The sequence below is a fragment of the Grampus griseus genome, assembly GCF_964374135.1.
Source record: "Grampus griseus genome assembly, chromosome: 10".
Lineage (NCBI taxonomy): Eukaryota > Metazoa > Chordata > Mammalia > Artiodactyla > Delphinidae > Grampus > Grampus griseus.
The window spans coordinates 40801561-40829342 of record NC_139004.1 but is presented as its reverse complement, the minus strand read 5'-3'; the positions used below and the strand labels follow the sequence as shown (position 1 = coordinate 40829342).

The window sequence follows — 27782 nt, the reverse complement described above, 5'->3', positions numbered from 1 at the left end:
AGCGGTACATGGTTATTGTAGAAAAGTTTGAAAATATTTAAATATTTATATTTTATTTATATGTAATAGTATATATACATATATATACAACATGAAAATTGTCCTGAATCTCACAACTTAGAAATAATCCAGATAACGTTAGACCTTAGAATGTAAGCTCCACATGGGCAGGGATCTCACATAAGAATGAGCCAGGAGACAAGGTCCCAGCCCTTGAGGAACTCAGCAGGGCTCCTCTCCTTCAGATGTCCCCTGCTCAGGTCTGTCTGTCACTCTGTTTTAAATTTCCCTCCAGTACTCCCTGTGTAATCTTTCTCCATAGCACTGATCACATCTGAACATTATATATATATTATATAAATATTATTAAATATTCAATATATATTTACTGATCATTTTTCATGTGTCACATTCATTAAGAAAAATAGCAGATCATAAGTGATCAGTTGATTCCACATTATATATTTTTCCTATTTATTTTGTTTATTATCTCTTTATTCTCGCTAAAATGTTGGTTTGCTCTGATATTCCTAACTTTAAACAGTACCTGGCATGGAGCTGGCAATCAGTAAAGATTCCTAAATTAATGAGTGAAGAGAGATTAAATAAAAACACATTGCCATGTACCTTTTCCTAATAATTATGAACAATTTTAATTGGTTTAATTGATTTAATTTTAGTTGGTTTAATCATTATAAACCAGTCCAATAACAGAGAAGTGGGTAAATAAATTATAATTCTTCTACAAAATAAAATATATCAAAATATATATTTCTATATTCTATGGCATGTAAATTTTCCATTATGTTTGTTAGATTTTGAAAGTCAGATTATGAATGAACACACATAATATGATCCCATTTTCAATATACATACACATATATTCATATTGATGTACAATACTTGCTATGTGTCTGGCATGATGTTATGCACTAGGGCCACATGATTAAAAATGTGTACTTAGGAAACTGACATATAAAAGATAATGATGTTACAACTAGATAAGCACTATAATGAATATACGTGCATCTCTTCTGCTTTAGGAGAGGTCTGGCTTCTTGAGAAAATGGCCAGGGAAAGGAGGGAACAGTTATCTCATTAGAGAAAAGGCACTTTATACATACGCATTACTTTAATGGCCAAGCTGCCGGGGGAAAATGTTATCTTTTTGGTGAACATGATGATAAAATGTTTTACTTACCATTCAAAAGCAAAGCCACGCCTCTAAACCATTCGCGATCACAATGAGATTTGCAAGTGACATACAGATTGTAACAGTTTTGATATCTTTACTTTAGCCCTGATTATAGGTTGGGAACAGTGTGGAAATCAGAGAATTGTGAAGGAGTGTGTTTTTGTTCAGTGCTCACTCCATCCCATGGTGCTGTATCTGACACAGTCCTGAAATCACAAGAAGATTCTTCTCCTTGGTTTGTTCCACTGTCCCTAATACACCAAGGAAAGCAGAGACTTGGAAACTCAATCTGAGCCAACCACCCTGTTTGTCATCAGTACAATGTGTTATTTGCAAGTTCATCCAGTATCTTCCATTACAGGGTGTGGAGCAGCTAAGAATAGTTGCAGAATTTGACTCTAAGCTGCCTGCCGGGAAGCACAGAACTGACTGCGTGACTCACTGTGGGATGTAAATTCTTGTGAAAGCACTGATAGAGGAGAGCCCTTCGGCAAGGGAAGGAGAGGGCGCCTTTTAACAAGTGGACGTGGCTGCCAAGAACTTCTGCCCCTTTGGTCTTTTAGTGAGAAAGAGCAAACTCGGAGATAAGCGACACTCCAGAACATCACTAAATGGTACGAGGTTAAATTTCTCTCACATAGCTCAGATAACAACGTTGGATGCTTTCCTTTAAATAAAATTTAAATTCTGAAATAAGCGTTGGTCATAAACAGCACCATAAGCTAAGATAGCAGGGCCAAGGCTTAAACAGTCTGGAAGTGCTTACACGGTCTTCATATCAAGTGATTCCTGTATCATTTATTATCTCAGCCACTGGTGAACTTGCATCAGCAAGCCATCTCAGAATATCCCAGATGGATACCATTCTCAAATACCCACTTAAGAATCTGGAAATAAAATGAAAATAGTACTAGCAGGGAATATTTATTCAGCGAGACACTGTGCTAAGCCCTTCACTTGCAATTTCTAATTTAATTTTTACAATCACTCTAAAAATATATTAGATTATTATGTCTGAATTGAGTTCATTTACTTGCCCACAGTCACAAAACCAGTCAGGAGAGTATCCTGCAATTTGGCATTACTTTCTTCCATTTTTATTTCATGATCACCTGCTATAGTAAATCAAGAAAATAATATCATGTCACTTGAACTTTATAGCGAGATTTTGCACAAGTTTCTGCCTATGGTAAGTAAGACTATTAATTCCACTTTATATTGTATTCACCTAGCATGCAAATTAGGAGAAAAGAACATTTTTTTTTCTCTTAACCACGGAAGAGGAGACGTCGTTAATGCTCACGATTCTCACATCAGATTTTTAAAGGTAGAAAAATATAAAGATCATCTTTTTAACATTCAAAAATTCCAGTGCCATGCACATTCTTTTATCTCGTAAAATAGCTGATATCTGTTTTGAACCACAAAAATGGCATTTCCACGTGGTTCAGCCCTCCAGATAACACAGTGGTGCTCCAGGATATGGGCCCAGAGCCAAGCAGACCTGGGTTCAAGACCTGATAAAGCCACTTTCTTGGCCTGTGACCTTGGCACATTATTATTGCTCTCAGTCAAAGGTCCTTGCTTTGTAAAGTGGGGCTGATGAAAGTTCCCGCCTTTGTGAGAAGATAAATCAGACAAAGCACTCACTGGAGCACCCATCCCATTCTCGGCAGTAAAGGATGCTCTAAGATGACCATTGTATAAGTTACTCAGGTACGTTGGAGCCAACAAGCCCCCAATCCACATACCTTCCTCTTACAATACCTCTTCAATCTAAGTAGACCAGCATATGAATATGAGTCTTCATTTGCAATTCTACTCATTTTTCTGTGAAATAAGTGTCAAAGTCACTTTAGAACCCAGGAAAGGGTCAACTCTGCAACCTAATTTATTCTCTCATTCTAGAATTATTTACTTAAAATGTGTCACCGTGTTTTCTCATTTTTCTCTCTTGGACCATCACGTTGCCCATTTCAAGAAGAATAAATTTTTCCTTATAATTTCACTCCAAGAAGACAGAAAGAAGAGAACACTCTTGAATGTGTGGTAAGACTTGTCATAATAACTCAAGGGATTTTTAGCACATTATGTAAACATTACTATGTTTATCCATCTTAAGTAGATAATTATTTACTGTTTCAGTAACTTTGCATAAAATAAAAATAGACCTCTGTGTCTTTTAAAAACAAAAATGCTAATTAATTCTCTAAAATCAATGTTTTTAAACATCACCTAAATCTATTTTTGCCAGAGTTTCAGACAGAATATAGATATTCTCAGTGGATGGTTGAACAATAGATAGATGAACTTTAAGTTTTCTTCTGCCCCAAGACTCATGATTTTGATAGGAGTTTAATACACTTCCCTGACTCCATGGTCCTTGTGCCTCTTACTCTACTTCATTGCTCCTGTAAGGCTATTTATCACATTTGCCCCATGGCCACCCAGTTTTACATTCATCACAGCCTAGGATGACCTTATATTTCTTCCCCAGGACCCAGTGATTGGACAAAGGGTTAAGCCTATGACCTACACCTGACCAGTTAGAGTCCTCACTCATAATTTTCCAGCTTGAGACTGTCACCATCCATCTTTGTCATGGTATCACATGAGCCTACCTAAGAGTGAAGCCAACACAGAGAAGCCAGGAGATGGACAGAGAGAAAGACAGAACAGCAAGGTGATGGAGAGAGTCAGAGCACTGGACACGTCATTTGAACTCCTGGACTCAGCTGTGCCTGAAGTCCATATATCCATGGTCTTCTTAGTTACACCAACTAATAGAGTCCTTTTTATTAAAAGCAAGTTGACTTGGATTTCTGTTACCAGCAACCAAAAACACATGTAAAATAAATGACAGAGACCTACTGTATAGTGCAAGGAACTATGTTCAATATCTTGTAATAACCTATAATTGAAGAGAATCTGAAAAGGTAGATAGATAGATATAACTGAATCACTTTGCTGTATACCTGAAACTAACACAACATTGTAAATCAACTATATTTCAATAAAAAAATTTTTTTTTAAACATGTAAAATTGGTGGCATGATGCCTAGTCCACAGTAAGTTCTCATTAAATTGTATAGATAGGTGTACAATTTAATACAAAGAGCACACATTGATCTAAAGCACTGGAAAAGCACTATACAATGTATCACAAACAAAACAAAGATGACTAAACCGTACTTCAGGATATAGCTCTTCAAATATTAATGCTATGTATTAACTATTAAATAACTTCAAATATTAACTATGTATAACTTCAAATGTTAATACTCTGTAGCAATTAGACAGCACTGGGTCCACGAAGGAGCCTGGGTGTGGTTGTCAGGGGAAGAGGAGTGGAGAGATGGTCACAGAAGGGTTGGAGATAAATTCCTCCTGAAGGACTTGGGGAAACTTTCTGGGAAAAGTGGGCTTTCAGCTGGCTTTGCTGAAGGGTTGGATTTCTGGAGCCCAAGTTGGGGATATGGTGAAAAAAAAGCTTCCGAGGTGGTCAATGGCATGAGTACAGAAACCTGAAAATTCAGGGTATGTTTGCAAACAGGGCGGCCCTGGATCCATAAGAGTTCACGTGAAAGGTGTATCAAAGTAGTATTAGGGGGCTTCCCTGGTGGCGCAGTGGCTGAGAGTCCGCCTGCCGATGCAGGGGACACGGGTTCGTACCCTGGTCCGGGAAGATCCCACATGCCGCAGAGCGGCTGGGCCCGTGAGCCACGGCCGCTGAGCCTGCGCGTCCGGAGCCTGTGCTCCGCAACGGGAGAGGCCCGCGTACCGCAAAAAAAAAAAAAAAAAAAAAAAAAAGTAGTATCAGGGAAATAATGCCAGGAGAACTTCCTGTCTTCAATAGGCTTTCAGAATTCTCAAAATCTCAAAAGAGTTTGGGGGACAAATACAGTGATGCCCATGCAACTCATCAGAATATTAAGAATGCACTCCATTGTCTATGGTGACTGACTAAGGCAAAATACATCTTCCCCTTCAACCCTGGGGAGGGCTCCTCTTTCAATGCCCCAATCTGGATGTACCTCTCTTCCACATTACCATCTCTCTCCTTCTTCAATAATGAGCTAAGCTTCTTCAAAAGGTGGGCAATGAAAACTTCTATATCCCAGCTGTTGCTGAGAGGGTTAAATGATGTGCTCAGCCCAGTAGCTGTGGCAGAGTAAATTCTTAGCACGTGCTACATTTTCTTCTTGTCATTACTTTTTTTTTTTTTTCATTATTCTCTGGCTTCTACACCCATTCATTTGGAACACCTTAGCTGAAGTTCAACAGTTACAGTAAGTCACGGGTCAGTGGTTTACAGTCCTCATCTGTCCCCAAAGCTGCATCATTCCTGGCCTCCTCCTGACACTGCCCCCTCCCACGCCCCTGTCTGCTAACTCTCTACCATCATAGTTTTCACTTCACTCTTCAAATGTAGGGATCCTTTGTCTCTTTTTTTGTTTGTTTTCTTTGGGGTTTTTTGTTTGTTTGTTTTTGTTTTTCTGGCCGTGCCAGGTAGCTTGTGAGATCTTAGTTCCCAGGCCAGGTACTGAACCCGTGCCCCCTGCAGGGGAGGCACTGAGTCCCAACCACTGGACCGCCAGGGAGGTCCTGGGATCCTTTCTCTATAGGCACTTATTCCTTCTTCCGGTTAAAACTATGAATTGTGTGCACTTACTATTCTAGCTCTAATTTTGCGTTTCCAATTCTCCACTGGGATATCTTCACATGGTTTCATTGGCAGAAGCCCAGGCTCAATGCCTGCTGTGCAATTTGTCTATATCCACACACCTTACTCCTCCTCAACAAATGGCAGGCCATCCTCCTGCCTCCAAGCTCCTAGTACCCATCCTCCATCTCCCTCCCTCATAGCTGATGATGTGTCCAATCTCACAAATTTTGCCTGTGTAACGTTCCTTTCCGTGCACTGGCCTTTCCTCGTGGTCAGCTCCCCAACACCCGTTTCAAGCTTTCTGACCCACCTGCCCTGGAACTTTGACACTCACCAAGATTTACAGTTCAGGAGAAATCAGTTGAGAATCATGACTATTTCAACCATGAGTAACTTTCATGTGAAAGGTTCTGCATCGAATCCCAAAGCTGTGAACTCAGTTTTATTGTAGTATTTCCAAACATCATAGTTAATTGGGTGGACTGTAGGTCAGATAATTCACTTTTTTGTGTTTTCAATGTGACATAAAGCTCTTCCAAACTTTCAACTATTTGCTATTATTTTTCTCCCTTAGTAAGTGCCAAATTAGCTCAGTTTTTGTTCATTTTTGAGTGCTAACAAACAAGGCTATCCTCAGCAGCAAGCAGAAAAAAATCCTGAAGGAGGAGATGATTTCAAGGGGCAAGAAATTTCTCTGTCCCTGGTTCACTGGCAATGAGGTATCATATCCAAGGTTTTTCCCCTTATGATCATGATTGCACTTGAAGAAATAGGTAAAAGGATGTTAATTTCAACAACTTATAAAAACAAAGTAATGGACACAATTTTAATGTTAAATAAGAGTGGATTGTTTAAATAACTTAGGGTACAGTCATATAATACAAGCCATGGAAATATTAAATATGACTTATCAGCATGTTTAAAGATATAAAAAATCATCATAAATTAAGAGAAGAGAGAGTTTAAAATTTGCACAGGGATGATTTCATTTTGTTATATGAAGAATGTATATCAAAATTAGCAGAAATAGTCTTGGAGAAATATGATCATGGAATATTTTTTTTCTTTTTGTTCAACTACTTTCTATGTATTCTACAATGAAAATGTGTTAAATTACAGGAAGGAGAAAAAAGGTAATGTTTTCTTACCATTAGAAATAATAGTCAAAAAAAAGACCTATGCCTTAAGAATAGTCTTTAATTGGTGAACATTTAGTGTTAATATAAATTAGGTTATTCAACATTTGTGGAAGTATATATTGATGGATTCTTGGTAAAGAGGAGATACGAGTTTCTGAAGACACTAGATGGAAGAGAAATATAGCCACCAATGACTGGGTTGGTCAAAGAGAGAGGAGGATAAAAATACCAGCTTCCCCACGTCATAATTTTTTTTTTTTTTTTTTTTTTTTGCGGTACGCGGGCCTCTCACTGTTGTGGCCTCTCCCGTTGCGGAGCACAGGCTCCGGATGCGCAGGCTCAGCGGCCATGGCTCATGGGCCCAGCCGCTCCGCGGTATGTGGGATCTTCCCGGACCGGGGCACGAACCCGCGTCCCCTGCATCGGCAGAGGTACTCTCAACCACTGCGCCACCAGGGAAGCCCCCCACTTCATAATCTTGCCTAGAGAGAGCCTGCCACCAAATACAGCTGATGGTAAAGAAATGAAAAATTCGAGGCCTCTGTCAAGTGTGCTGTTACTCTCTCAACATCCCTAGCAACTCACCTATGTAATAAAATAGGTCATGCTGATTCACAGGGAAATCAAATTTATATTTTTGCCATGAGCCTATTCCTTGAGAAGTTTAAGAGTCTCAAACTCGACCGTGCACACAGAGCCACTACGCCTCATGAATTTCTATATTCCACAATTTGAAGCCAAGTTTAAAATAACTAAGTTTAAGATAAATATAACATTTTAAAATAAAAATCTAGAATTCCCTACGTCAAACACAGTGTATGATCTCATGAACTATTTCCTGAGATACAAGCTCAATATGAAATTTTATTCCACACTTGTCTCTTGTAGGTGGGAGGAAAGTTGATGCACCTAAGCCATGCTGGAGAAGAACTTTTTTTTTTTTATAGGACTACAATTGCTTTACAATGTTGTGTTAGTTTCTGCTGCACAATAAAGTGACTCAGCTTTATGTATACCTATATCCCCTTCCTCTTGGACCTCCCTCCCCACCCCCATCCCACCCATCTAGGTCATCACAGAGCACCAAGCTGAGCTCCCTGTGCTACACAGCAGGTTCCCACTAGCTATCTATTTTACACACGGCAGTGTATTTATGTCAAACCTAATCTCACAACTCATCCCACCCTCCCCTTCCCCCACCCACATGTCCACACGTCTGTTCTCTACATCTGTGTCTCTATTCCTGCCCTGCAAATAGGTTCATCTGTACCACTTTTCTAGATTCCACATCTATGCATTAATATACAATATTTGTTTTTCTCTTTCTGACTTACTCCACTCCGCATGACTGACTCTAGGTCCATCCACACCTCTACAAATGACCCAATTTCATTCCTTTCCATGGCTGAGTAATATTCCATTATATATATGCACCACATCTTCTCTATCCAGTCATCTGCTGATAGACTTTTAGGTTGCTTCCATGTCCTGGCTTTTGTAAACAGTGCTGCAATGAACACTGGGGTACATGTGACCCTTTGAATTATGACATACAGATGGCCAACAAACACATGAAAAGATGCTCAACATCACTAATTATTAGAGAAATGCAAATCAAAACTACAATGAGGTAACACCTCACACAGGTCAGAATCAAAAAATCTACAAACAATAAATGCTGGAGAGGGTATGGAGAAAAGGGAACCCTCTTGCACTGTTGGTGGGAATGTAAATTGATACAGCTACTGTGGAGAACAGTATGGAAGTTCCTTAAAAAGCTAAAAATATAACTACTATATGACCCAGCAATCCCACTACTGGGCATATACCCTGGAGAAGAACTTTTAAAGGAGCTTTTCAAAGCAGAAATCCTTGGTTCCCTGAGTCCTTTCCATTGGTCAGCTCTTGCTATTTCATTCTAATACTCGTAGCATTGATTTCACTGACCCAATAACCCCCAAAGTCTTCATAGTGGAAGCCCATATTAATTAATGGTTTTCTCATGATTACCTAAGGGGAAAGGGGAGGAGGGGTAAATGGGGAATTTGGAATTAAGAGGTACGCACTACTGTATATAAAATAAACAACAAGACCTACTGTATAGCTCAAGGAACTATATTTATATCTGATAATAACCTATAATGGAAAAGAATCTGAAAAAGAATATATATAATATAACTGAATCACTTTGCTGTACAACTGAAACATTTTAAATCAACTATATTTCAATTTGAAAAAACAAGAAATGTACAAAGAAAAAATAAATAAAATATCAAAAACAAACAAACAAATTAATGGTTTTAGAATGAATTTTAAAGTCTTCTTTTGAAATCATGTTATATTGCAAAAAAAAAAAAAAAAAAAAAAGGCCTGCCACCACTGGAAAAGACTGCTTTCAAACACCTAAAAATTGGCAAAAGCAGTCACATGGTTGACCTACATATTCGAGCAATAATGAGCACATGCCCATTGGCTTGAAATACTTCCTAAACATTGCAGTTTTTCAAAAGAAAAAAGAACCAAGGTGTGTATTTTAAACAGTATTGAGAGATCTTGGGACAGAGAGTGTCCCATTTGGGCCAGAGCAAATGGACTCTCACGGGCACAGACAGCAATTCCACGTCCCGCCAAGAGCACTCATCACATTTGCAGATGACAGCACAAAGCAAGGCAGTGCAGGGTGGCTGCCTGGCCTTCCATTTCCGCCCACTCCTACAGAATTGTGGCAGCTTTTAAAATGAATTGTGGCTTTTCATTCTTGAACCAGGAACCATGGGCCAAGGTAATTATCACATTTGTCAAATTTAAGGACTAAGTACTCAAAATGACCAGACGGTTGACTGTGTTTGCTGTGAATCCCTGAATCTGCACTAACAATAGAGTGATAACGTCAGTGTTCTTTTTTAAAAGTCCAAGAAATTTGACTTCTACTCTACCTGCAAAGGAAGAAAGAAGCACTAAAGTCATCTCTTTGGTAACTTTTTAACATAAAGCAGCAAAACACACCACTTCCCATACATCTGAATCTCCTCTGTTCCACAGCCAATACCCCTCCAGGTCACCTTCACCTCACAATTATGGGTTAAGTGAGGCTTGTCTAGCTTCCTGCTTCTCTTTGTTCTCATTCATTCCTCACACTGTTGCCATGCTAAATCTTGTATAATGCCGTCTTTAGCATTTGGATCACTTGAAATACTTCCTAAGTATTAGCTGAGACTCTGGGCTTTGCTTTTTGCTCTCCCATGTAACTCCCCCATTTCCTTCTACCTGATAACTTATCACTGACTGGTGTCTTATTCCCTGACCCTAAGAGAGAGTCCAGTCCATCTCTGGGCTAGGTATCTTTCTCCGTACTGGCTCTGGGTGGCTGGGTCACCTGATTCAGTTAACTGTACATGGAGGTGGGTGGAGAACATACTTGGCACAAAGAATTATAGGGCTGTACGTAGAGCAGCTTTCCTTAGAGAGGGTTGAGGGTGGGCAAGAATAAAAACACCTGGGATAAACCCAAACACCAAGAAGAGGATGATGTAGCTGTTGAAACTGGCATACTGGGCTGAGCTTTTGCAGTTCAGCTCAGTTCCTCAAAATTGATTTTCTCAATTCATTACATTTTAACTAGCCACCAGGGAGATAGGTAAAAACTGGTTCTTATTCATTGAAAACATCATTTTTCCTCTAAAACAAATACAAAACTATCATGGGGTAAAAAATGCAAAATTCACATTTCCTTTTTTAAGATAAAATTAAGACATTTTCTAAAAGTGTCTAACTTAAAGGAGACAGCAGTAGGCTACACAAAGTATTTGGGGGTCTTTGTTCCCACTCCTCTGACTTGAGGGGGAACTCGAAGGAAGCAGCACTGGGTCTAAAGGTTTAGGGGTGTTGTAGGAAAAGGGTTGTGTTGGAGGGGGGCTCCACTGGCAGAGATCTCAGAGCACCTGGGGAGAAAATTTCTGAGTCTCAAGACCGTTGCCCACAGTTTGCACTGAACCCACATAACCGGCTCTAAATCTTTCCAGATGGCATCTTGTCCCCTGTTATATTTCATGCTCCTTTCCTATTCATGGTCCCTTCCCTACTTGCCAAGCAAGCTAAGGAATGATGAGAATGAGGATGAGGTTGATTATGTTGGTTAGTTTTATGTGCCAGGAAAACTGGACTAAGGAATGTCCAGGTAGCTGATAAAACATTATTTCTGGGTGTGTCTGTGAGGATATTTTTGGAGGAGATTAGCATTTGAATCCCATGACTGAGGAAAGAAGATCTGTCCACACCACTCTGAACAGGCATCATCCAATCCTTTGAGAGCCCCAGTAGGACAAAAAGGCAAAGGAAGGGTGAGTTGTTTCTCTCTCTTTTTTTAGATTTTTTATTTTTTAATTTTTAAAAAGTTATACAATTTTTAAACATCAGTTTCCATGTACGGTTATTACAAAATATTGGCTACATTCCCCGTGTGGAACCTGCCTTACACCCAGTAGTTTTTACCTCCCACCCCCAACCCCTGTAATGCCCCCCCGCCACCATCATCCCCACTGACAACCACTAGTTTGTTCTCTGTATCTGTGAGGCTGCTTCTTCTTTGTTATATTCACTAGTTTGTTGTGTTTTTTAGATTCCACATATAAGTGATATCATACAGTATTTGTCTTCTTCCGTCTGAATTGTCTCTCTTTTTGAGCCCTGCCCTCTGACATTGGGGTTCCTAGTTCTTGGGCTTTCGGACTTGGACTGAATTATACTACTGGCTTTCCTGGTTTCCCCAGATTGCAGACAGTGTATCGTGGCATATCTCAGCCTCCGTAACCATGTAAGCCATAATAAATTTCCTCTTATATGTCAAGAGAGAGAGCGAGAGAGAGAGAGATAGGTATCCTATTGTTTCTGTTTCTCTGGAGAACCGTGACTAATACAGTTATGATGATGTTGATGCTGATGGACTGATTCCTACCTTTCCAGATTTCAAAGCATTGTGATATACATTACATATATGTACGTTACATATATACACATTACCTACATTTATACCCACCTATGTTGTATATGTTATCATGGTATCTTAGCCGTTGTCATGTCAGATGTATAGAGGAGTAACTTCATCCCTAACTTATAAATGAGGAAACTGAGTTTCACCACGTTGTTCCTGCAGGACAGAGTCTTGTGACTCTTGGTCTGCTGCCCTTGACGCTAAGAATTTGTCTGCAACTCCTCTGTTGTTTCCTCAGGATGTTTAGTTTATATCACAGAATACTTGTTTACAGGTATTTTGTAGGTATTTTAGTTGTTCTTATGTAAGTTCACATTTTGTCCCCAACTAAACTGTAACTTTCTGATGATAATCTCAGTTATTATATTGTTCAATTTTCTGCCTTTGTTGTCATAGACAGTCATGACTTTAAAGAAAAGTAATTTGTTTGGGATTCTAAAATCAGTTGCTAGGGAAACAAGCTAAAACTTCAGCCATAAATCTGTAAATATATTTATTGAAATCCAAAAAAAGAAGAAGGAGGAGGAAGGGGAGGGGGAAGGAGAGGAGAGGGGAAAGGGAGGTGGGTGGAAAGGAGGGGGAAGAATGAAAAAGCAGATAGTGGTTAATCCTCCCCTCTCATACATCTCTCAGCTAGAAAATCACAAAAAAATACCTTAGGTTATGGGAGGAGCTTGGCCAAAGCAATGTTTTTCACATCTAAGGAGGTTGTTGTCAGTTCTTTATTTATAGAAAGGCTACCTAAAGGCTTAGCCATGGACACATAGACTATTGAGAAAAAAAGTGAGTTAAATCCCAGTGGACTCTGCTTTTCATCTGTCTAGCATTAATTCCCCTCTTCCCAAGAAGAACCCTGATATGTTAAGCTACTCACCCTTCCGCCACAAACCCCATGTGAACTGGGGGAAATCGACCTGATTTTAGGGGAATATCCTAATTTCTAAGCTAGTGGTCTTTATTAGATGGTACCATCCTCCTCATGGAGTTTGGAAATGTGTGAGAGTGTTTTTTGATTATCACAACTTCACGTGCTTTGAGCATTTTGTGTCCCAAATCCAGGGAATCTAAATGAGCTCCGACGAATAGGATGGCCTACAAAACCAGGAATTATACCATCCCAAATGTCAACAGCGAGCATGTTGAGAAACACTGCTTTCAACAAACCAATGGCCAATTATTTGACAACTGTAAAAATTCTTGAATAGACACTTAAACAGTGATACACAAATGGCAAATCTGCGCATGAAAAGATGTTCAACATCCTTAGTTGTTAGGGATACAAGACAAAACCATGATAAGACTCCAGCACATACCTATTAGAATGGCTATAATAAAAAATGCTGAAAATATAGGTAAAGTGCAGGTAAAGATACGGAGCATCTAGAATGCACACACATTACTGGTAGGAATGCAAAACAGTGCTGCTACTCTCAGAAAACTGTCTGGCAGTTTCTTATAGAGGTAAACATACACTTACTTACAGGATGCCGAAGTCTCCTCCTAGTTATTTACTCTAGAGAAATGAAGGCTCACGTCTACACAAAAACCTGTACACTAATGTTTGTAATAGCTCTGTTGATAATAGCCCCAAAATGGAAGCAACCCAATGTCCTTCAGTGGGTAAATGGTTAAACAAACCATAGCACATCCATACAATGGAATCTTCCTCAATAATAAAAAAACAAAGTATTGATCTAAGGAGGTATGCAACAGCTTCAATGGATCTCGAAGGCATTATGCCACGTGGAAAAAACCAGTCTCAAAATGTTACATACTATACGATTCTATTGAAATGAATGTCTCAAAGGGACACAGCAAAAGAGACATAGTTTTGCAGAATAGGTCAGTGGTTGCCAGGGGTCAGGAGAAAGGGGAAAGATATAACTTCAAAAGGGCAATTTTGAAATTGCATATTATGTCCCCACAGGGGAGTTTTTTGAGGTGATTGAACTGTTCATGTATAGATTTGTATACACGACTTTGATGGTATAGAACTGTACACAAAAAAGTCAATTATATGGTATGCTGCTTTAAAAATAAAATTTTAAATGAGAAAAATAATTACCAGATATATTTATTCAGCAGCTTTTTCCTTTGCAGCAGGGCTTTCAAGAACAAATAAAAGTTATTTACCAAAGGATAAATGTACACATTAGAAAGTTATAATGCATAAAAGAGAGACAGAGAAAAATCACTGGGAGATTTGAGTGGGGAGAAATCATCTCCAGATAAGAATGAGGACAGGTCAAAGGTAGCCTGGATCTTAAGGGATTGGTAGGTTTTTTTAATTTTTTTACTTTTATAATTAATAGTATTAGTACTACAGGAGTAATATATGCCCAGGTAACACATTCCAACAATACAGATGGAAAACTAATTGGCAAAAGACACACACACACACACACACACACACACACACACACACAATAACTACTAATCCCACACCCCAGGGTAACCACTGTTAACTTGGACACAGCTTGGTTTATATCCTCCCAAACATCTTTCTGTGCACGCACAAATGCTAAATATATACAATTTATTGACCAGACTGAACTCAGTAGAGTACAAATATGAAATGGTTTTGTTTTTCTCCAACGCCTGTAACTGTGCTATCAGATTTCTCTGTATCACCCCTTAAAAACAGCTTGGGAGGACTCCACAGTTTTGTGGTGCCTTTCAGACAGTAACTCTAAGTTTAGTCAGAGCAGCAGTTTTGGGGGGAGAAGTATTAGCCTATAATGATCTCAAACAATACCTAACATGTCAAGAATTTGAATAAAATTGCCAAAATGCAAGAGGAAAAAAAAATCTGTCTAGATTAATATTATCGTACACTTCTGATGTTGAATATGCATGTTTAGCTACATTAATAATTTATGAGTAGACTTTTGATTATTTCATCTATATCCCCAAAGATTTACATATTCAAGCTTGCCCAAAAAAACTTGAGGGCATCCCTATCAGAAAAATGGAGAATCACCTCCCATTCAAGGTCACTCTATATCAAACATATTTACAAATGGATGATTTGGTTTTCTTTTTTAATAATAATAATAATGTCTTTTTTCCTTACTTAACAATATATCACCTATGAGTTGTCAGTGTAATTATATCTATCTTTTTTTTAAATGACATAACTCAGCTAACCAGTCACACTTTGACAAGAATTTAGATTGTTTCCAGTTTTTGCCATTACAAAATATTGTCACATGGAAGGTGGATATACCTTGTGCATTCATTTCCTAGGGCTGCTGGAACAAATTACCACAAACAACAGGAATATATTCTCTCACAGTTCTGGAGGCCAGAAGCCCAGAAGCGAGTAGTTGGCAGGACCACACTCCCTTGGAAGGATACAGAAGAATCCTTGCCTCTTCCGGCTTCCAGTGGTCCAGGTGTTCCTTGATTTCGAGCAGCTCACGCCAAGCTACCCCCATGTGTCTGTCTTCTCCACTTCTCTTAGGACACTTGTCTTTGGATTAAGAGTCCATCCTGACCCAGGATGATCTCATCTTGAGGTCCTTAATTACACCCTCGAAGACTCTTTCTTCAAAGAAGGTCACATTCACAGGTTCTGTCTGGTCACACCTTTTGAGAGCATGAAACTCACTACACCTTATAACATGTGAACACGGAGTCTGTAAGATCGGTTAAATGTGCCCGAACTAGACTATAAAATATTCACACCCAAATTGTGATAGACACCTCACCAACCCTGGATATTCTTGGCCTCTTTCATATTTGCTAATAGAAAAGGATAAAGTGGTGCCTTGTTTTCATTTGTAATTCTTTGGTAATTAATGAGAATAAACATCTTTTTGCATCCTCATTAGCATTTTCTATTTCTTCATCTGGCTTACGTCCTTTGTTTATTTCTTTATGGTGATTTTTTTAAATTTCACTCATTGATTTGCCATTGCTCTTGATTGATAGGATTTGGGTATATGAAAGAGAAAGAAGTGGATATTTTTAAACCTGGCCTCTCCTTCCTTCTGGAGGCTCTGAGTGTGGATAACTCAGGTCTGGAATTTGGGTGAGGCGTGACGGCTCCCACCATGGGAGCCCAGGTCAGGCCTCTGGTCACCAGACCTAAGATGGGTCAGTCGGTTGGTTTGTCTGTTCTGTTGTACAGATCAAACAGAGCTCAATCAGCAGTCCATCTCCACTAAGCAGTAGAACACAGTAGCTGAAAACATAGGCTCTGAGTCAAACATCCTTCAAGGAAAGAACACACCAGTTCCTCACTGTGCTGCTTTGGACAGTCAGCCTTGCACAGTTGCAAAATGAGAAATATATACAAATAAGATGCTGAGAACGCTTTGCACCTGTTTTTCTGTGGGGAATGCTCCCCCCCAACCCCATCTCCTCCTCATGGAGTGTCAGCTCCTGAGAGAGGCTTTCCTGAAGGTTCCTGAGTTGCCCCCACTCACTCTCTCGCTTCCATCTATCTCTATTCCTTCTTCCTGTTTTATTTTCTTTTTCCATTTATTGTTACTTGAAATTACCTTGTTTATTCATTTGTTTGATGCACAACTGTCAGCTCTCTCACCGTCCTCCCCTATAACGCTGGTCCCATGAAGGCTGTGGTCCAGCTGGTTGTGTCCACTCCTGTATCCTCAGTACCTAGAGCAATGCCTGACCCACAGCAGATGCTCAAAGGACATTCAAGTAGTTAAAGTAGATGAATGAATGACTGAGGAATGAGAGTAAGTAGGCTTGCACACAGTAAGTGTTCAAAAATGATAATGAGAGACAATATCTAAACCTCTACGATTCTGCTTGTTAAATCAACAAAACAAAGAGGCCATTAGACTGAGTGGCTTCAACACTTTAGCTGCCCCCATAAGCAAACCAAAACCTAAGCCTGAAACACCTCAAGGTTAAGAAATCGAAACTCAGGACAACCAGTCACAAGCAGCCAACTAGACTTTCCCAAATAAGGCGGCCACTTAAACCACAGCCCATCAGATCATTTCCTTGCTTTGCTTCCCCTTCTTCTCTGTACAAGTCTCTCCCAGCTCCTGTCAGTGGAGTTCTCCTAATTACTTCCGGTTTGATGCTGCCCAATTCAATTGATTTTTGCTCAGATAAAACTCTTAACATTTTTAATATGCCTCAGTTTATCTTTTAACATACTATACTCAGCACAAAAATAGAACTTGCTAACACGTGCCTGTGCTGTCAAATCCTCTTTTGGGTCAAATGTACTGTGTTTATATTGTCATTGTCACTGTCTTATTTTTAAATGTTCTAGCATTTAAAAGGGGAGAACTCTGTAGCTATTACTTTGTTTTGCTCTAAAGATGGTTAACACTTTAGCATGGCTGACCAGTTCATCTACAACTCACTATAACACAGAACACACACTGCATTTATTACATTACCTCTATTCTTTTCACCTTCATTTTATAGTTCATTTTACAGGGTGTGGGCTGAGGGAAATGAGTAAAGGTGGTCAAAAGGTACAAACTTCCATTTATAAGATTAATAAATTCTGGGGATGTAATGCACAGCATGGTGACTATTTTAAAAAAAATCAAAAGAGACTGGGAGAGTTAAGGACAGAATTTAAATACAGGGCTCTTCATTGTCATATCTTTCCTGTTTAGATCACTGAGTAAACCTGCATCACGCAGTTTCACACATGGACCCACCACCCATCTGCTTCTTTGAAATCACGGTCAACAGGTCAGCACCACGCCAAAGAGAATTTTCTCTTTTTTTAACATTTTTTAAAAAATTTTATTTTATATTGGAGTATAGTTGATTCACAGTGTTGTGTTAGTTTCGGGTGTACAGCAGAGTGATTCAATGATACGTATACATATGTCCATTATTTTTCGGATTCTTTTCCCATTTAGGTTATTACAGAATATTGAGTAGAGTTCCCTGTGCTATACAGTAGGTCCTTGTTGATGATCTATTTTATATATAGTAGTGTGTATATGTTCAATTCTCTTGTCAAAGAGAATTTTCTAATTTGTGTTTTCATCACTGGCAGTCACTTCTTTAAACCTGAGAGACACAACAGTCTACACTGCAGCCAAGCCCAAGGACATTCCCTTTTGAAGGACAAGCGGACTCTGGCTTTAAGATCAGTCTCGGCCATTAACACACTTCAGTAACATTCACCCATTTAAAATCCAACCTAGTTATTCCTCTTGAGTTATTTTATTTGTGCTTGTTTATTTTTAAATGGCAGCTCCCAGAATGGTTTTCAGAGGAAAATGATTTATTAAGGTTCATAAAATGTCATCACAGGGTACCACTTTCTCTAACAAATTACCCAGAAAACTAAGATGAAAGCCAAACTTAAACAACTTAAACTTTTTCCAGAACATGGTCAAAAATGACAGAAACACCAACTTCCAAAGAGCTCCTACAATTTTGCTCATCCCCTTTATTAGTGAAACTTTTATTGTTCAAAGATCTAAAATATGTCAATCTTTAAAAATTATTTAAATTGGTTTTATAGATTTTTATGGTTATTATGCCTCTTCTACTCCAACTAGAGATGAATTTTCCAGTAGTAACTCTATTTCTATTAAGTTCTATGATGGGATTGTGGTCTTTTCGAGATTCTCTCTGAGTAGGGTTCTGATAAAACACCCATCTTAACTTTAATCATGGGCTTCATTAATAAAAAATTCCTCCAAAAGAACATTCTGAACACCTGATATATTACAAGTTCTCAGTTACCACCCACAACACATCCAGTTCCATAAGAGAAAAAGAAACCTCAAATTCCTAGGGAACATAAAGCAAGGCTGTGGTGATGTAAAAATGAAACAATGCATATAAAATCCCAAGGACCATGTCTATCTCATGATATGTGCTCAAAATCTTTGTTGGTTTTGATTCTAATTTCCTAACGTGAAAAGTAAATGTTCTTTCTTACATATGTGACAAGAATTATAAAAAATAAAAAAACGAGTGTTTATACATAACAAAAACTGATTGGTATGCTAAGTAAGAAAATTAGGATTCTAAAAGATACAAAAGAAAATGTGATATAGTACATGCTAAGAAGTCACAGTTTGGCAATGCCAAAAACAAAACAAAATCCAGTAGACCTTTCTAAGGACATCTGAATGCAGAGACCAAAATGTCAGAAAGAGTGGTTTTCCACTGGGACTTCATGGATCAGTCACTGATTTTTAAAGATTCATCATCACACGGGTTCGTGCCCCGGTCCGGGAGGATCCCACATGCCGCGGAGCAGCTGCGCCCGTGAGCCATGGCCGCTGAGCCTGCGCGTCCGGAGCCTGTGCTCCGCAATGGGAGAGGCCACAACAGTGAGAAGCCCGCGTACCGCAAAAAAAAAAAAAATTCATCATCATTTTATAAGTAGAAAGAAAATTTTAAAAACAAAAAAATGAGAAAAGATGTACTCTCCCCATAAAAAGGACAATCCATTAAATAAATTGAATAAACATAAATTGTTTTATGAAGGAGACTGCATTGTTCTTATTTTTCTCATTTACTCTGGAGTGAGTAAAACCTTGTCGCAGACAAGCAGTCATCCACAAATCAGTTTTGGCAGCCAGTCTTCTAGAAAACACCATGAATTAATGAGAGCCTTCTGAGGTCTTCATTTCTATCTCAAGGAGCTTCAATTCTTCCAACCATACGTAAGAGAAAACCTCACTATGAAACCAGTAACCTTAACTTAGACTGGAGTCAGATCAGAGAACAAGTCTACTGATGACACATCCGAGGGCATATCCAATAGTCTAGTATGTATTTGATAGGTACTCAGGCCACATGTCAGGACCAGAGCTGACCCTCGGCAGAACTCTAAGGGAGCAGGGGAGTCAGGGGAAGTGTAAACGAGAATTTTCTGAACACCATACACCTTGATCTAGGTGGTATCTTTATTTAATCTCCCATTAAATCATAAAAATATCATCAGTAGATATTAGCAACAATACTTAAAAAGAGAAAATTAAGGTTCACTGGAAAAAAGTGACCGAAGACAACACCATAGCTGGAAGTCACCAGAACTGTGATTCCATCTCTGAATCCAACGTGATATTTTAAGCCCTCAGCACTTGCAACTTGGTTGGGACCTTCACCCCCAATCTTCCTTGCGATAACCATCCATCTCTTTATCAGAATGATCTTTCCCCTTTCAAAAGGCACCCCCAAGCCTGCTGACATTTTGCTTTCTCAACAAACCTGACAAACTTCTGTAAATCCCCCCAAGGATGAACATATCACCCCTGCCCTTGTAATAGACATTGTCACTTCACAACAACACTTCCTTAACCCAAAATCATGATGGGGGAAAAAGGTTATTGTTTGGAGGTATCTATCAAGACGTCTCTCACTGTGCTTTAAATCTCTCTCTCTCTCTCTCCCCCCTCTTTCACTCACACACACACACACACACACACACACACACACACACACACACACACCCCTACGTATACACAAAAGCATACACTCAATTTTAGTGACTTACAGATGTCCTTTGAGAGGAAATTCCCTATATGGACCCACTTAATTGTGTTGGGTTACAGAGCTAATCCAGGGAAGCAATGGAAGATTGGCAAGATTCCAGATGCCAAGCATGTGGAATTCATATATGTGCAGCTGGAGCAGTATAAAATGTCCTCCAGCTCTCAGGATCATAGAAACACAGTGAACTTTACTACCTGTCCTTTGCAGAGCACACACAGAATTATCAATCAAGTAAGAACAAAAGCAGAACATGAAATGGGAAAAAGTAATGCAGCCTATTAGAGACCTCCTTCCAACTCCTAAACTTTATTTTTAATTTTATTGAATATATTTGATTTACAAGGTTGTGTTAATTTCTGATGTATACCACAGTGATCCAATTATACATATATGTATATATTTCATATTCTTTTCCATTATGGTTTATCACTGTAATTCATATTCTTTTCCATTATGGTTTATCACAGGATATTGAATATAGTTCCCTGTGCTATATAGTAAGACCTTGCTGTTTATCCATTCTATATATAATAGTTTGCATCTGCTCATCCCAAACTCCCAATCCTTCCTTCCCCTCACCCCCTCCCCCGCTTGGCAACCACAAGTCTGTTCTCTATGTCTGTGAGTCTGTTTCTGTTCCATAGATAAGTTCATTTGTGTTGTATTTTAGATTCCACATATAAGCGACTGCCCAAACTTTTTGATTACTCCTTGCCTTGTGTGTCAACCAAGGACAAGATCAGTAAGAATCACAGATTTTTACTATGTCCCTGTGACTCTCAAAGGGTAACACTGAAGGAACATTTTTTCCAGCTCTACTGAGTTATAATTGACAAATAAAATTGTAGGATATTTAAAGTGTACACTGTAATGGTTTGATACACGTGTACATTGTGAAATGATTCCCCCCATTAACCTGATTAACACCTCCAGAATCTTACCTATTTATCTTTTTTTCCATTTGGTGAGAACATTTAAGTTCTACTCTTTTAGCAAATTTTAACTATATGATACAGTGTTATCAACTATAACCACCATGTTATACACTAGATCCTCAGACCCTAGTCACCTTATAACTGAAAGTTTGTACTCCTTCACCAATATCTCCCAATTTCTCCCATGCCCCAGACCCTAGCAACCACTTTCCTCCTCTCTCAAAACAACATTCGTAAGTCCTGGCATTATCCACACGTTCCCAAGAGGGTCTGCGTGTTTCTCCCCCATCTCTGATGCCCCGACAACAAAGTGTCTGTTTCTACTCTGTACTCACTGGGGACCATATTGGAAACCTCTCTTCCCACATCCCTCCTTCCAGGACTGATGTGTGAGAGAAAAATTAATTTTCATAGCGTTAAGTCAATATATTTGGGTCTACTTATAACACCTATTTAGACTACCCTCCTAATACAAGTAAATTAGCCTAAGAATCTTCCCATTAAAACTTCAGCGACTGGCTGGAATTACAGGGAAATAGGTATCAAGATTTTTACATGTGTTATTTGTAACAATAACCCTTTGTTATGAGCGCTATTGTTATCTTCCCTTCACAGACAAGGAGTCTGACATTTAAAGCAGTTAATAAATTCATTACAAGTTAATACACTTGACAAGGTTAAATGCCCCACATGACACAGTGAACCGTGGGAGCCAGGAATTACGTCAGTGTGACTGTCAAGCCAGGGCTCTTCACCACCATGTATAGTATCCCTTTGTCCCTAAGAACACTAGGTTGGCTAAGCCAACTCAAATATTCTGAGAGAGAAACTGGCATTTTTTTTAAACCAATAAACTGTTCTTTTTTTGCAAATGTTTTCATCTTTGACCAATACGTCTTCTACATTGCCCGGTCTTATTAACTGCAGCGTGGGGACCTCATAACATGGCTCTCTTACGGTATACAGACCTATGCTTTTAAAGGTCCAACCTCAACAATTAAATATACTTGTACAAGTGTCATTCCCTGTGGTAAATATCCCAGAAGGATTCGGATTTTCCCCTTTCTGTAGGTGAAGCATGAAATCTAGGCATGGTATGTCCATCAGAACTTTCAAGAATCTAAGCTCTACCCTCTCAGGAGGTCATAGAATCACATAAATTAAAACTGGGAGGAACCTCAAATGATCCAGTTTAATATTTTCTTTTTACCAATAAGGAAATTGAGACCCAGGGAAGTTAAGTGACTTGTCCCAGCCATGCTTAAATTGATCGTCAAGCTTTCCTCATTCTTTCCACAATTCCACTTGGCATCACTCAGAGAACAAGAGGCCAAGGAAAAGAGCAACATTTAATGTTCCCTAGTAACAGCATGACAAGATTTGTGATGCTGGGGGAAAAAAAGAATACCGTTTACACCTTTGAACAAAATGCTTCCACACCTTTGAATAAAGTGATATAATATTCTATCCACTGGGAAATTGATAAAACTGCAGCTATTTGTTTATGGCCCTTCTCTTTCTCTTACTGGATTCTTCTCATTTCACAAGTGAAATTAACCAACATTTAGGAAAACTAGGCTGAGCTCTCCCTCTCTCTTCACGGTCAGGGGCAATGGCTGCACCACTAACTCTGTAGCCCTGAAGCAAAGACATAAAAGACCATCTCTATCTCTGTCACACAAGATAACCTGATACACAAAAAGGAAAGCTAAGTTCAAGCTCTTAAAAAGAATGTCGGTAAGTGGATTCAAATTGTCCTTTTGCTAAGAACAGAAGCAAACGACATTTATCTGTTAGAGAATGCTTTCAACTCTTCAAGAATCTAGAAGCCATCCCTGACCCCTGGAATCATTTATTCCCTGGTCTCCATGCATGTGTAAGTTAAATATCGGCTGCCCACGTGCCCTGGCTTGTCTGGGACAGTCCTGGTTAGTGCCTGTGGTCATGAAGCAATTATTAATAGGGCCCCCTTTTACCCTCAAAAGGATCCCTGTTTGAATAGTAAATCACATGGTCACCTGATTAAATAAGAATTAAAAAAGCTGTCCATCACGTAAAGAACTCTGATACTTAAAAATAAATACCAATAGTACCATAGAGGAAATTAAAGTGGTTGGTCATAAAAATGAGAAAATTTCCCCTGAAACTATCTTGTCATTCTTTAAAGTTATAAAGTTTCAGATAGAAGGATATCTCAAAGTTAGTTCTTATAAAGTTCAGACTTGCAAAATATTGCAAATGCCTCATTCAGAAAATATTTCCTATAATCTTTCTAAAACAGTAATCATGTCCATCTGAGTCTTTAATTAAACTAATGTTTCAGTCCATCATTCTTAGTGTTCCTATAGGAGCATTATTTGTTATTTGGACCCAAACACTAATTAGAAAGCAAATAAGTTGTTACATACATTTACCCCAAAATGTATTCTTGTGCAAATTTAACCATAAAGAAAACTGAGTTTAAAGGCAACATGATATGGTGGTTAAGTGCATGGACTTGGAGACAGCCTGGGTCTGACATGAGCTCCACCATTTACTAACTGTGTAACTAATTTCTCTTACCTTGGTTTCCCCATACATAAAAGTAGAATAGAAATAATATCAAATTTGGGGATTATTGTGAAGAGCTATACATCATATGTGTGTGTGTGTGTGTGTGTATAAACTTATATATATGTTTATAAACATATATGTTTATAAACATATAAATAATATATATTATATATAAACATTTATATCTATAAATATATATTATATTTATAAATATAAATATAAATATAAATAAATATATATATATATAAACAGTGATGCCTAGGTCATAGCAAAAATATGTAAGTATTAGTAGAATGGGTGGCTGTTGTTGAGATGATGAAATGTTTCCCTGATGATAAAGAGAATCTATAGTATGTGGGATTCTTTCTATTATGGATAATTAGAGTATATATGCTTTTCCAATAAATGGTGCTGGAACATTTGGACATCCAAAGACAAAGAAGAAGAAGGTAGAGAGGAGGACGAGTAGAAGTAGGAGGACAGGATGAGGAGAACAATGACTAAGGGGAGGTGGAAGAGGGGGAGAGGTGCGAAAGAAGAAGAGGGAGAAGGGGAGAAGGGAAAGGGGGGAAGGGGGTGAAGGCGAGGGGTAATTATCATCCTAAAATTTTACCTAGGACTTTAAATACATGGGAAATCAAAAACAATCCGTTTTACATCTCAAGTATTATAAGAACAAACCAAAGCCAAATGCACAAGGATTCCAGATACCTCCAGAATAGATATGCTATACTTCATCCAGAGTCTACAATTTATACTGCAGAGTAGGTTAGGGATAATCTACCTCGCAGCACTGGTATTTGGTAGAAAAAGAAAATGAACCTTAGCAAAATATAAACTCCTCAAAAATAAACATAGTAATCCTCAAAGGATAGCGCAGATTTTATTGACATCCTAAGCATCTCGTTAAACATAACTGCCCGTGGTAGAGGTTCCTGGTATCTGAAAATAACTAATTAATCGCCATTTTTCATAGTACTTAATTTTCACAAGGGACTTGTAAACCCAACCTGTACTTGGAGCAAAAATGAAGTCCAACTAATTATTTTAAATGGTATTAAAAATCGTATCACTGTGGCTGTATTTCTACCCACTCTGAGAAAGTTCCATGCCTCTGTCATTCTTTCATTGCTCCAACAAACTAGTGCTTTAGCTCACATTTGGAGTTTGCCACTTTCCTCCTGTCACATGCTGGCCTATTGTCACACTCTGGCAATGCTGTCACCAGTGCCAAAATCTACAATTCTGCCACCAATGCCATCACTGCCTGCCGACGGCCACACCAAGGTGTCCAGGGCTCTGCGTTGAGGATGCTGATGCCTTTGCCGAAGCTGCCAGCACCCAGCACACCGGCATTTAGTGCTTTCTACGCTGCTCAAAGACTTCATGGAAGACAACTGTCCATTTTTACTCACAAGCAAAACTGCTGAGGTCGAGCTGGAGGTCAACCAGAAGGGGAGGCCGCCTGCCATACTCAGGGTCCCTTATTTTCTATGAACAAAACCATAAGAATCTCATCTGTCTTTTCCCCGAGGACTTGGGGATAAGTCTTTCACTGGGAAGCTTTTCAGTGTCTCTTAAAAATAGTCCTTTGAAAGTGCCAAGCTACCAGCTCTCCAGACATGGCTGAATCTTAGGATGAATTCAGTGTAGGCTTAGTCTGTGATCCCTGCTACCTATGAAGTCAAAGTGCATTGCACACCCACACACAGACACACGTAAAAGTCACACCTGGGCAGTTGAACTGAGATTTATTGGGTATACATCAGGCACAGCCCTTGGTGCCATGAAAATCAAGTTCCTGACCTTGGGGGGTTTGCAGTCTGCTGGTGGCCCAAGGCTGTTTGACCAAAAGATGAAAACTCACCAGATGTCTACAAGTCTGCTTTCAGGTGAAGAATAGTGCACCAAATATCAGTTTACCTTGCATTCTTCTCTGATTCAATCTCATCAGTTCAGCAGGATCATTAAAACGTGAGGTTATTATGAAAAAAATATCACTCTGAGCTATTTGAAATTTCAGTAAAACTGAAAAATATAGTTCAATACACAGTATTGCTGTCTTTGTTTAGACTATTAAGAGATGTGCTACACAAATATATTCACTGATTGCATGTTAATGTCCTGCCAATGTGGAGGGTCCATAAAAGACTCGTTCATTCCACACTGTATAATATCTGAATTTTTGTAGGGAAGAGATGGAGTATATTGTCCACTATACCACTGCCCTTAAATTTCCTCATATGATGTTATCATAGATTAGTAACTAATTTCCCTACTGTGTCCATTATTTTCACTTTTACAAAACAACATTGTAATAAACATTATTATAACTAATATTTGTATATTTCTTTGCTTCAAAGAATTCCTGGAGTAAAATGACCTGGCCAGTAGCTACGTAAGCGCTTAAAGCCTTGATACGTTTTATGTTCCAGAAAAGTTGTGCCAGTATAAGTCCTACTTGTAGTATAGGAACTATATGTTTTATAGAAAAATTCTTAAATAAAAAAATAAATGAACCATTGGTGGTGTTGGCTTCCCAGGAAAATACATTATGTACAAGGAAGAAAAATGCCAGATGAAGGTGAGAGACCTAAATTATGATCTCTTGAACAGAATAGTTTCTGGATTTAAAACTTTTTTCAACCAAACAGCACTATTAACCATATTTCTGTTCTTCTTTTAAACATTCTACACACACACGCACTACGATGCCTTCCTATTTACCTCTATTCTTCCCCTCCTACAAACACCCCACCTTGATAAGTCTAGCAGTCATTGGTATATTTTTTATTAATTGTATTAGGTATGTCCTAATTATTTGTACCTCACAATTTAGCCATTTGTTCTACTCCTACATAGTACTTACATTAATGTAATGTAATTATCCTCTGCTGAGACAAAGCCATAATGTCTTTCAGAATGGGCACCAGGTTTTTAAAATGCTCTTACTTTTGGAACTTTGTCCTCCTTCCAGGACAGACAAAATTAAAACTTCGAGTTCTGATGATGGCACACTTCCTCAGCATTGCCTCTGGTTTGAGATCACATTCCCTCTGCAGAGGACAAATCCCAAGTACAAGTCCAGGGTTTCTTCACCAGATGCAAGAAGTAAGTTATACCCCACTGCGATTCTCATTTGTCTAATGGCTCCCGTGTATTGAAGGCTTCTTGTGTGCAAGTGCTTTTCCAAAATTTCCTTATTTCCAGTCCATATAACAGCCCTGGGAGGCAAGTCACATCCCATTTTACAGATAAGGAAGCTGAAGCTGACATAGGTTGACATAGGTTGAACACACAAGAGTCCTCACCACAGAGTCCCTGAATTTAACCATCACGATCACTATGGCACAAAAAGAAGGGTCAAAACTATAACTTTCTTAATTTTCAATTTTCAAACTTTTAGAAACAGCATAATTCTTTTAGTTATATGCTCAGAATATTTCTTGGCATGCCATGTACCATAGCTTATACAACACTTCTACATAATGCCTCTCTCTCAGTGAAGAATCAGGATGTTTCCAACACTCCCTACCTATTGAAAAGATTTTCCAACACAAAGCATTGAGGAAGAGCTTTAAAAATAAGTCAAGGGTCTTCTGGTTCAAGATGGCTGATGGAACCCAGGAGTTTCCCTCACATCCTTCCCTGCACCTCATTAAAAGGAGAGGAAAGGAATTTAAAAGAATAAACCCACAACAATAAGAGATCTGGCATGGGAGGGGAATCAGCATGAAAAACCATATTGTAAATTTCTAGAAGATAAAAAGGAGATGGAGGTGTATTGCTCTATGAAGCAGAGCTACAGCCGGGAACCCTTAAAAGATGCCTTTCCAAACAC

The 27782-nt window shown here is 38.8% G+C and overlaps 1 protein-coding gene and 1 long non-coding RNA gene across 19 annotated transcripts in view; one reads left to right on the top strand and one right to left on the bottom strand.

Moving 5' to 3' along the window:
• Positions 1-27782, bottom strand: part of MLIP (muscular LMNA interacting protein) — a 293069-nt gene that overhangs the window by 257818 nt on the left and 7469 nt on the right. The gene's annotated exons all lie outside the window — the stretch shown is intronic.
• LOC309827819 lies at positions 11235-27044 on the top strand. Its single transcript, XR_014297252.1, has 3 exons — positions 11235-11340; positions 17600-17678; positions 26919-27044. It is a non-coding gene; the product is annotated as an uncharacterized lncRNA (long non-coding RNA).